Source organism: Cervus canadensis, chromosome 31 (genome assembly GCF_019320065.1).
Source record: "Cervus canadensis isolate Bull #8, Minnesota chromosome 31, ASM1932006v1, whole genome shotgun sequence".
In the NCBI taxonomy this organism is placed as follows: domain Eukaryota; kingdom Metazoa; phylum Chordata; class Mammalia; order Artiodactyla; family Cervidae; genus Cervus; species Cervus canadensis.
Window position 1 is genome coordinate 17891284 of NC_057416.1, and position 12074 is coordinate 17903357.

The following is a 12074-nucleotide window of genomic DNA, read 5'->3' on the forward strand; positions in this document are numbered from 1 at the left end:
GGTCAGGACAATCTCTTGGAAGAGGGCATGGCAACCCACTCCAGTATTCTTGCCTGAAGAATCTCATGGTCAGAGGAGCCTGGCGGGCTACAGTCCATGGGGTCACAAAGAGTCGGACATGACTGAAGTGACTTAGCTCATGAAACTTTTAATTATCTGTGTGTACGTATTGCTTCCTCACTCTCTATAGATTAAATTCACCAGGCTTGTTCTTGTTTCAAGACAATAAGAAACTAAAATTTATGTCATCTGTGTATTAGGTCCAGTTGTGAGTACTTCATTTAAGTTATCAAGTTTGAATCTTTTATTATATACTATTACACATAGGGGGTTTTATTGTTCCATGAACAATAAATATTTTTGAGCCTCTATTGTATGATACGTATATACTAGATGCTATGGATAGAGAAGCAAGAAAAAAGTCCATGATCACTCTTTAATGACAAGAGAAATTCTAGTACACGATATAGTGACGTGTGATATAAGAGAGTAAACACATAGGAAGACATCTAACCTACGTGGAGGGGCTCAGTGGACGGGCAGGTGGCCAGGGAAGTCTCATTTCACTCACAGAGGCTACAGAGGGATTATTGGAATATTAGAATAGGCAAATAAAGGGAAAGAAACTGGGATATATTATTTATACATATATAGGTGATGCTAGTGGTAAAGAATCTGCCTGCCAATACAGGAGATGCAAGAGACTTGGATTCGATCCCTGGGTAGGGAAGATCTCCTGGAGAAGGAAATGGCAACCCACTCTAGTATTCTTGCCTGGGAAATCCCAGGGACAGAGGAGGCTGGCAGGTTACAGTCCATGGGGTCCCAAAGAGTGGAACACAACTTAGCAACTAGACAACAACAATGCAGGGTGCACGCAACAGAATCAATCCCATCACACCTCCTGCTAAGGGCTTTGGTGCAGTACACATTCTGCCTTTCTCAGCATTTTTTGTGGCAGCATGTTAACAGATTCTGTTACTTACCTTAGTATCCCTCCAATAAATTCAATTGTTTTTTTACTCACAATGACTAAATAAATTTATTTTTTTAGCTTACAAGCAAAACAAAAACAAAAACCAGTGTAAATGAATTACTCTGAGATTGGGCTTTGATATTTCATAATCTTTGATTACTAGAGGTAGGGACAAAAGATCTAGTCTAAAAGTTCTAGAATTTTCCTTCAGTATCTCTAAGGAGGACACAGGAAAACACTTTAGTCTTAGAGAATCTCTTCAGTGTATACTCTTGGTTATGCACATGTGTGGGCACCTATCCTTTATTTTTGAATTAGTCTTAGTTGTTGGTAAAGTCATTCACATGCAAATGTAAAATTTTTAAATGTGGAGTTTAATACACCAGGTTCTGATCTTAAATGCACATGCAGAAAAATTAATTCCTTGTAATGAGCCATTTGTGGGCTAACAAATGAATCAGAATATGTTTGTGCACAATAAAACTTTTGCTCAGATTATGTAGCTATTTTGAAGTGAAACTAAGAATGGTATCTCAGAGCATTATATTTAGACTGTCAATTTTTTCTAAGAAATAAAAATCATTAAAAGCTGATTGAAAAATAAGGGCAACTTTTAAATCCAAATGTGCAAATACACTTTTGACAATTGCAAAAAAAAAAATTTTTTTTTAATTTTAAATTTTCTGCTCGTGTCCAGAAATTTTGTCAGGATAGCTAATAATTCTGGGAATTCTACTTTAAGACACAGTCATAAATGTATGAGTCATCATGTGTTTTCCAATTAGTTGGGTGATGTTTTAGGAGAGATAATATTTTAAGAATCTAAAAACTGGAGAAAAAAGCACACATAGAAATCAGATTTAGATACTTGAATGAAAAAGATTTATAGCAAATTTATCAAAGAAAGCAGAGAAGTTGTACTGAGGAGTGGAGTGAAAGCAGACACTTGTGTTACTGCCCATCTTCCTTTGGTATAAAATCGTATTTTAAAATGTGGTTTTACTTAATATGAGCTCTTGTTTTCTTTTTTCTGCACATATTTTTTACACAATATGGCTGAATTTCTTCTTCATGTATTTAATGTAAAAAATATGTTTTTAAATATGTTAGAATTTAATATTTATTTGGTTACAGTTTTTTTTTAAATGACATGATCTTATGGGAAGCTTCCTCTTTAAGGAAAGATGTTATTGTTCAGAAGCATAAAATATATGCAATTTTGAAGTCCTTGCATACACATCGAAAGAAAAACATTCCTTGGCCAGAGCTTTTTTTATTCTTTGCTGGGAAAATAAGTTGAATTAAGAAAACATCTTTTGCACTTTGCCCTGTTAAGCAACAAATTTTGAATTGGTTTGATACCAGAGGAAAAAAATTTCAGATAGGTGAGCAACCTCTGGAAAGAAGAGTAGTGAATAAGCATTTCATTTTTATCTTAACAGGGAAGCAGGAGAGGATAAAGGTTTTGTGGGACTTGAAGCTATACATTTGGGGACATCTGTCAAACGTCTGTTAAGATAACTTTTTACATGCTTCATGTAGCAGACCAAGAGGGCCAGCAGTCCAAATTTGAGCAGAACTGAGGGCTCTGGCCGGGAGTCCTCCAGCAAACAACAGTGCATTTGGAAAATTCCTTCTCTGGCATTTGGTCTTTCTGTTTCAGACCCTGTACATAACAGAGTTCACTCAGAGCAGCAGAGCCTCTAGGATATATAAGGGGTGAACGTAGGCTACTGTGGATCTCACAGAGGCCCTTTTCTTGACATAAGATGGTGGATGAGTTCGAAGGATGCAGGGTGAAGTGAGAAGGGTAGATGGCTCTCCCGGAAGCAGGAGCGGGAACCCATGAGGACGGACTGAAAGCTGTGTCAGCTCTAGTTGCCTCTGACCTTGGTGTTGTGGGTGTCCTGGAGAAACTGAACCCTCTGTCACGTGCTGAAGGAAGATCCAGGGGAAGCCAGGGCAGCTGCAGCTCTGGCAAAGATCTTATGCCTATGAGATGAGCCAACAGACAGGCAACAGTAGGAGACAGCTACAAATCCTGCCATGCAAGCCTCTCAACAGGAATCTCAACTGTGGCGAAGGATAGAGATTTCTGGGAAATGGAGTTTAGTCTAGATAGTAGTGTAGTTGAGTCCAACTCTTTGGGATCCCAGGGACTGTAGCCCGCCAGGATTCTCTGTCCATGGGATTCTCCAGGCAAGAGTACTGGAGTGGATTGCCATTCCTTTCTCCAGAGGATCTTCCCGACCCAGGTATCGAACCTGGGTCTCTGGCATTGCAGGCAGATTCTTTACCATTTGAGCTACAAGAAAGACCTTAGTCTAGATAAGTTGACACCAATCCACCTCCACCCCCTCCTCCCGCCCCAACCCTTTTTCTTGGTTCCTTTTCCTTGTCTTTATCAATCTTCATTCGCCCTTCTTTCTGGATCATATTTGTCAGACTTTCTCAGAAAGGCTACGTTAAGGCAGTTTCTTTATTTGTTATTGTTTGTTTTTTTATTTGTTGCACATCTGAAATGGCTTTATTCACACGTCACACGTGACTGCTAGCTTGGCAGTGGAGAGGCCCAATTTGGACAATATAAATTCCCTCAGAATTTTTAAGGCAGTCTTTCTGTGGAGAAGCAAGATGTCATTCTGAGTCTCCATACTTTTTCATGTACTTTCACTTCTTCTGAAAGCGTTTTGCAATTTTTCACGAACATTGCTATTCAAAATTTTATCATGATTTTCCCAAGAGGTGGGTGTTTTTTGTCTTGTTTTTTAAATTTTTTGTTCTTGTTGTTTAGTCTCTAAGTCCTGTCTGACTCTTTGTGACCCCATGGACTATAGCCCCCCAGGCTCCTCTGTCCATGGGATTTCCCAGGCAAGAATACTAAAGTGAGGACTTCCCTGGTGGCAGAGTGGATAAGAATCCACCTCCAATGCAGGGGACATGGGTTTGATCCCTAGTCCAGGAAGATTCCACATGCTTCAGAGGAACTAATCCTGTGTGCCTCAACTACTGAAGCTCGAGAGCCTAGAGCCTGTGCTTCACACGAGAAACCACTGCAATGAGAAGCCCAAGCACCACAGCAAAGAGAGGCCGCTGCTAGCTGCAACCAGAGGAAACCCATGCAAAACAGCAAAGACCCAGTGTAGCCAGTGCTTTAAAAAAAAAAATACTGGAGTGGTTTGCCACTTCCTTCTCCAGGGGATCTTACCAGAGAGGGATCAAACCCACATCTCCTGCACTGGCAGGCAGGTTCTTACCACTGAGCCACCAGGAAAGCCTTGTGCTGGCAAGTAAATAGACTCATCTTCATCTCCTTCACTAAGCCTTCCCTGGTGGCTCAGTGGTAAACGATGGACCTGTGATGCAGGAGACACCAGTTAGATCTCTGGGTTGGGAAGATCACCTGGAGGAGGAAATGGCAACCTACTCCTCTATTCTTGCCTGGGAAATCCAATGGACAGAGGAGCCTGATGGGTTCCTCTCCTTCAGTCCTGGGGATTATTTTTGTATTGTTTCTTTGATAATTCACTCTCCATTGGGTCCTGTCACTTCTTTGAAAGTTCTATTAGGTACCTGATTGACTTCCTAAACTATACCTCTAATTTTCTTTTCTCTTCTATTTGACTTCTCTTGTATTTTTATTCTGCCTTTTGGGAGGATTCCTTGACTATATATTCTAATCCACTCAGTGAAGTTTGATTTTGACTATTAATTTATTTAAGCTCTTTCTGCTTTGTGCTAATAGAGGTGCCTGGTTGTATTTTTTCTATACATACTTTAACTTCTCTGTTTGTAGCTCCTACCTTTCAATGTTCTTGCTACTCCCAAATGAAAATAAGTTCCGAATCAAATTCTTTTAGGAGTAAAAAATGGGCAAGTGGTAGGTAGTATATGAGTAAAGAGGTTAGGAGTTACATGGGGTGGGGAAGAGGCAATCAGGTCCAGCTACACTTTATATATTATTTCACCAATCCGCTTATTTTTAGCCTTGACAGTCACTCTCAAATTTTGTGTTTCCTCTGAAATCTCTTCCAATAAGTTGTTAGAAGCTCTTATTCCTTCACATGTCATTCCTGTTTGCTTTGACGTTGTTGTTGTTTAGTCACTGGTTCATGTCCAACTCTGCGACCCTGTGGACTGTAGCCCACCGGGCTTCTCTGTCCATGGGCTTTCCCAGGCAAGGATACTGGAGTGAGTTGTCATTTCCTTCTACAAAGGATCTTCCTGACCCAGGGAATGTGTCTCCTACATTGGCAGGCGGATTCTTTACCACTGAGCCACCAGGGAAGCCCTCTTTGACATTGTAGGTTTATACCTTTTTATTTCATTGCTGTCATTTTAAAGAGATTTGATGAGAAAGCACATATTAAAATATGTAATCAATCCACCATATTTAACAAGATTTTGGTAGCAATTTTTTGTTTAGCTAGAAACAGAGCTGTACTTATCTTTGGAGAAAGTTTTTCTTTTTCTTGGTAAGTGATACTTTAGTAAGCTTTTATTATACAAAAATACAGTGCAGACTATATTCTGAAATGGAAACTTTGTGGGAAAAAAGCAAAATTTTTCTGCAATATCTGTAAATTTGTCGTAATAGTAGGTAAAGAATCCTTAGTGGTTAGTACTTTATTGGCTGGGGAGATGGAAGTTTCTTCCCCTCTTAATAAACCAAGAGAGGAATTAAGGGTAGGATATGATCGAGGACGTTCTCCGCATGGGGGGTTATGTAATTCCTTCAACGTGTCAGTAGTGTGGGTCCATGGATATGGGGAGAGGTGGCCCAGGGGGCCCTCTATTCTCTATGGAGAAGAGAATAGTCATAGCTAAGATTTCTGCTTAACATTTTCCTTCTCTGCATTGTGATTTCCTTCCATTATCCCCAGAGTTTCAGAAGTTTTGCAAAAATCACAGCCTATTAAATGCTTTTGTTGGGGTTTCGGGGAAGAGGCTTGTGTCCGAGTCTAGATTAGGTTAGGGAAGGAGAAAGTGACTTTTTCCTACCACCATTACTTACATTTTGAAATCTGGTGGTAACATCAGCATTTCAAGACCACCATGGCGCTATAACTCCAGGAGTTGGCCAGGAACAGAGCAAAACAACTAGACTTTTTAAAGATAATATGGACTTCCCAACTGGATAATTCAGCAGTTTTGTGATTTTCTGCTTTGAATCCCAGAGGAGCTATGAAGGGGATTCCTAATTCCATGGGACTATGTACCCAAAGTCTCAGTTCCAACCTAGTTGACTCATCCATTGCACATACTTACTAGTGTTGCCTCGCTACCCATGAACTTTCTTAACCTTGCTATAAAACTTCAGTCCTCTTTCATAGAATGTTCCGGTTTTCCTGTGTAGCTCAGTTGGTAAAGAATCTGCCTGCAATGCTGGAGACCTGGATTCGATTCCTGGGTTGGGAAGATCCCCTGGATAACAAAATGGCAACCCACTCCAGTATTCTTGCCTTGACAGTCTGATGGACAGAGGACCCTGGCAGGCTACAGTTCATAGGGTCCCAAGAGTTAGACTTGACTTAGTGCTATCTTTATTTCTTTATAGCATGTTCTAGGAAGATTTCTTGGAGACAATAATAAATAAGCAAAAAACAATTTAAAAGTGGGAATGGGTTATAAGGGTCATTAGATCCAATAGCTATTTTCATAGATGAGAAGATTAAGGTTCAGAGAGGAGCAGTGACTAGCTCAAGAGCATATAATGAGCCATGACAGAGCTTTGAAATCAATGCAATTCTCTCAGTCTTCAGGAAAATGACTTTATTCCCTTGACCATACCATTCATATTGACATGACATGGATTAATTAATTCAGGACCCATTTTTTAGTATCTATTAATTTAAACTAGTTACATAGACAATAGGAATAGGTAGGGTGATTCACTAGTAAGATTTTAGTTTAGTTTTACTAATTTTAAAAATACTTTTGCATAGTAATTTCTCAGACTTACACTACATGAGAATGTTTTATATCCTGTCAGGACTCCATATGAGATGATACCTAAACCAACATTTTAGGAAGTTCATATATTTAGGAGTTTTGTTATCACCACCTGAGGGACCCTGTTAGTTGCCTGAAATGAAGATTAGCCTTGATAACCTTTTCCTTGATATTTAAAATATGTTCCATTTTAAGTATTTTTATAAAAGTTATATTTTTAAGTTGAAAATGTGCTCACTGTATTCAGTTCAGTTCAGTTGCTCAGTTGTGTCCACCTCTTTGTGACCTCATGGACTGCAGCATGCCAGACCTCCCTGTCCATCACCAACTCCTGGACTTTAACTCAAACTCATGTCCATTGAGTCGGTGATGCCATCCAACCATCTCATCCTCTGTCATCCCCCTCTCCTCCCTCCAGTCTTTCCCACTATCAGGGTCTTTTCAAATGAGTCAGTTCTTCGCATCAAATGGCCAAAGTATTGGAGTTTCAGCTTTACCATCAGTCCTTCCAATGAATATTCAGGACTGATTTCCTTTAGGATAGACTGGTTGAATCTCCTTGCAGTCTAAGGGACTCTCAAGAGTCTTCTCCAACACCACAGTTCAAAAGCATCAATTCTTCAGTACTCAGCTTTTGTTATACTCCAACTGTCACATCCATACATGATACTGGAAAAAACATAGCTTTGACTGACAGACCTTTGTTGGCAAAGTAATGTCTCTGCTTTTTAATATGCTGTCTAGGTTGGTCATAACTTTTCTTCCAAGGAGCAAGCATCTTTTAATTTCATGACAGCAGTCACCATCTGCAGTGATTTTGGAGCCCCAAAAAATAAAGTCAGCCACTGTTTCCCCATCTATTTGCCTTGAAGTGATGGGATCATATTCCGTTATTTTAATTTTCTGAATGTTGAGTTTTCAGCCAACTTTCTCACTCTCCTCTTTCACTTTCATCAAGAGCTTCTTTAGTTCTTCTTCAGTTTCTGCCATAAGGGTGGTGTCATCTGCATATCTGAGGTTATTGATATTTCTCCCAGCAATCTTGATTCCAACTTGTGCTTCTTCCAGCCCAACATTTCTCATGATGTAATCTGCATATAAGTTAAATAAGCAGGGTGACAATATACAGCCTTGACGTACTCCTTTTCCTATTTGGAACCAGTCTGTTGTTCCTTGTCCAGTTCTAACTGTTGCTTCCTGACCTGCATTACAGATTTCTCAAGAGGCAGGTCAGGTGGTCTGGTATTCCCATCTCTTTAAGAATTTTCCGCATTTTGTTGTGATCCACACAGTCAAAGGCTTTGACATAGTCAATAAAGCAGAAATAGATGTTTTTCTGGAACTCTCTTGCTTTTTCGATGATCCAGTGAATATTGGCAATTTGATCTCTGGCTCCTCTGCCTTTTCTAAAACCAGCTTGAACATCTGGAAGTTCATGGTTCATGTATTGTTGAAGCCTGGCTTGGAGAATTTTGAGCATTACTTTCCTAGAGTGTGAGATGAGTGCAGTTGTGCACTCACTATATTCAGAGCACAGGATTTTATGAGTCCCATACAAGGTGTCTCCCCCTTCACTGGCGATCAAGGTTAGAAAGTGTGACCATCAGGAATGTATGCTGGTAGAATACACTAAAGGATGTATGACAGTTGTCTGAGTCTAGTTCATGATGGGGATGAGAACAGACATGTTCACTGCTGCAGGCCGGAGCCACTGGAGATGGGGAGACCTGGAACTTAACTTTCCTCCTGGGACTGGGTCAGGTATCAAATAAGGGACAGACACAATACAGAGTCCAGAGGGTTTGGATGACAGTTGTGCTATAAGTGATGTATTAATTGAGAGAGTTCTCTGACTATGGTCTTCCAAAAGGAGAAAAGTGAAAGTGAAGTTGTTCAGTTGTGTCCGACTCTTTGTGACCCCGTGGGCTGTAGCCTACCATGCTCCTCCATCCATGGGATTTTCCAGGCAAGAGTAATGGAGTGGGTTGCCATTTCCTTCTCCAGAGAGTCTTCCTGACCCAGGGATCGAACCCAGGTCTCCTGCGTTGCAGGCAGATGCTTTACCATCTGAGCCACCAGGGAAATCCAAAAGGAGAAGGAAGGAATTTATCAGTGCTCATCTAATCTTGTCTGGGAGCCAGAGTGACCTGATTGATCTTGGTGCAACTATACCTGTCATCCAGTGGAAATATTCTCTGGTCAGAGAAGAAAAATATATCTAATTAGTTTACTTTGAGGAAAGAAAAAAGCCTCTAAGTCCAATGCACTTTATTCAAGTTCTTTGTTCGTCAAAATTCCTTTTGCTTGATTTGCTTTTGGGTAATATCTATCTGATGCTGAAGCTGAAACTCCAATACTTTGGCCACCTGATGCGAAGGACTGACTCATTTGAAAAGACCCTGATGCTGGGAAGGATTGAGGCAGGAGGCAAAGAGGACGACAGAAGATGAGATGGTTGGATGGCATCACCGACTCAATGGATGTGGGTTTGAGTGAACTCTTGGAGTTGGTGATGGACAGAGAGGCCTGGTGTGCTGCGTTTCATGGGGTCGCAAAGAGTCGGACACGACTGAGCGACTAAACTGACTGAACTGAATATCTGTCCACCATGAGGAAATCTTCTCTGTAAATTCCTAAACAGGTTATCTTACCAAGCAATTCTCTTTTCTAAATTAATATGGTTACTTTTCTGTTTTATTTATCCTTTGAGAAACTGTTATCCGTGAGTCCATTTTCCAGAAAATAATCGCTCAGGGTAAATGTGTAAAATGCAACTTCTAGACAAGCTGATTGAAGGTGTAAGCCTAATGATCTCACTATTCTGCTCAGTAAAGTCCCTTTAAGAAGCTGTGCCCTGTATGCTAAGTGAAAAAAGACAGAGAAAGACAAATACTGTATGATATGGGGAATCTAAAAAATACACAAACTAGTGAATATAACGAGAAAGAAGCAGACCTGCAGATAACAGCAAATAAATTAAGTGGTTACCAGTGAGGAGAGAGAAGCGGGGCAGGGGAAAAGAGGGGCTGGGGCGTAGGAGGTATAAACTATTACATGTAAAATAAACTAAAAGGACTTATTGTACAACGTGGGGGAATATAGCCAATAGTTTATTTTTTTATTGGAGTCTCATTGCTTTACCGTGCTGTGCTAGTTTCTGCTGTACAGCAAAGCAAATGAGCTTTGCCTAAACATGAATCTCCTCTTTTGGGAATTTCCTTCCAGTCTAGGTCACCACAGCGTTGAGGAGAGCTCCCCGTGCTGTACAGTAGGTTCTCATCAGTTATCTGTACGTAGTGTCAGTAGTATGTGTGTTATCAATCCCATTCTCCCAATTCTATCCACTCCTCCCTTCCCCCTTGGTGACTATAAATTTGTTCTCTACTTATGTGACTGTGTATAGCCAATACTTTATAATAACAATCATTGGCGTATAACCTTTAAAATGGCAAATCACTGTATGTACACCTGTATTATATAATACTGCACAGCAACTATACTTCAATGTTTAACAAAGAAAGAAAGAAGCGGGGGAGGATGCAGCTGTGCCGTAGAGTACGCATCCCAACCACTCTGTTCCTGGCCCATCTCCTCAAAAACTGGATCCCACTGGCTACTCTTTATCATTGTTTTCTCACACTTCTGTCAGCCAGTGAGCTCAGGTCTCATTCTCACTTCATCGCTTTGGTAGAGTTGTGCAAGGTCACAAATCTGACCTTTCCTGATGACAGTTCCTCCACTATGCTATGACAATGCACCCATGAACTACAGCGATAGTGTTCCTCCCAGCAAGTTCAGGTTCTGGCATGCCTTCACAAGACATTCGCCCTAAACTCCACCCTTGGGGACTTCCCTGGTGGCTCAGATGGTAAATAATCTGCCTGCAGTGCAGGAGACCCAGGTTCAATCCCTGGGTCAGAAAGATCCACTGGAGATGGGAATGGCAACCCTCTCCAGTATTCTCGCCTGGAGAATTCCATGGGCAGAGGAGCCTGGAGGACTAGAGTCCATAGGGTTGTAAGAGTCGAACACAGCTGAGTGACTTTTACTTTTACTTTTTTTTCTGTCCCTGTGTCTGATTTGCTTTTTCCAAGTTTCTCTTGAGGCATAGGGCTGGAGAGATCCTTGACAGACAGCACTGACCATCTTTAATGGTAAAGGGCACAGATTCTGAGCCAGTCTTCTTTTGAATCCTAGCTCTGCCTCTTGTTAATGTGTGACCTTGGGCTAGTTCTTTAAACCTCTGTGCCTCAGTTTCCTCATCTGTGAAATGAAGATAGCAATTCCTGATGACAGGGTTGTTGGGTCTGAATGAGTTCATTTTTTACCATGTCTGGTACATAATTGTGCCACACATGATAGCTGTTGTTACCGCAATGATTGTCCCTCCTCTGAGGAAGTAAGCACAGGGCTCATTAAATGCTTGAACAGGGAAGAGGCAAAAGGGATACAAGGATAAAAAAAAATACGTTTTTACTTCAAAATGTTGCATTTTACCAGAGGTAATTATCAAATCAGCCAAATAATCCCATACCTTTGTTTTTTAAATTTAACTGCAGCAGCTTGAATTGTTATTATGAATGTATAATCTCCACTTCTCCTGTGGGTGTAAATCATTCCAACCTAATTGACTTTTTCTTTCCAATAAATCAGCAGGATTACCTTTCCTTAATAAACTGGAAAACTTCTCAGGGAATAATGTGAAAATGCTTAACGGGAAGGCTGAACTGCAGTAATACTTGAGTTCAGAAAACAACAAAGAACAGCAAGGAAACAACTTTTTACTGGAATCTGAGTTAATAAATAGTGATCAAAGAACAAACGTCAAAGGACTGTGTGAGTTACAACAGAATGAAAATAGAAATGAACCTGGGTTTCCAGTCTGAAACTATTACGCAATATGATCAGTGAAGCTATCATCTTACACACTCAAAACTCCTCTACAATTTAAAACAAAAGGAACAGCTTGTTCAGAGGATAACTGATGCTTACAGATAAATTTCACAATTTTGCCCCTCAGGGAATATTTTTGTGTATTTTAAAGATCAAATAAACTGTTTCATCTTGGCAAATATTGCCACTTTTTTGTATAACTAAGACAAATCTGGCTTCTCTCCATATAGTAATTGAAATGACAATCCATATC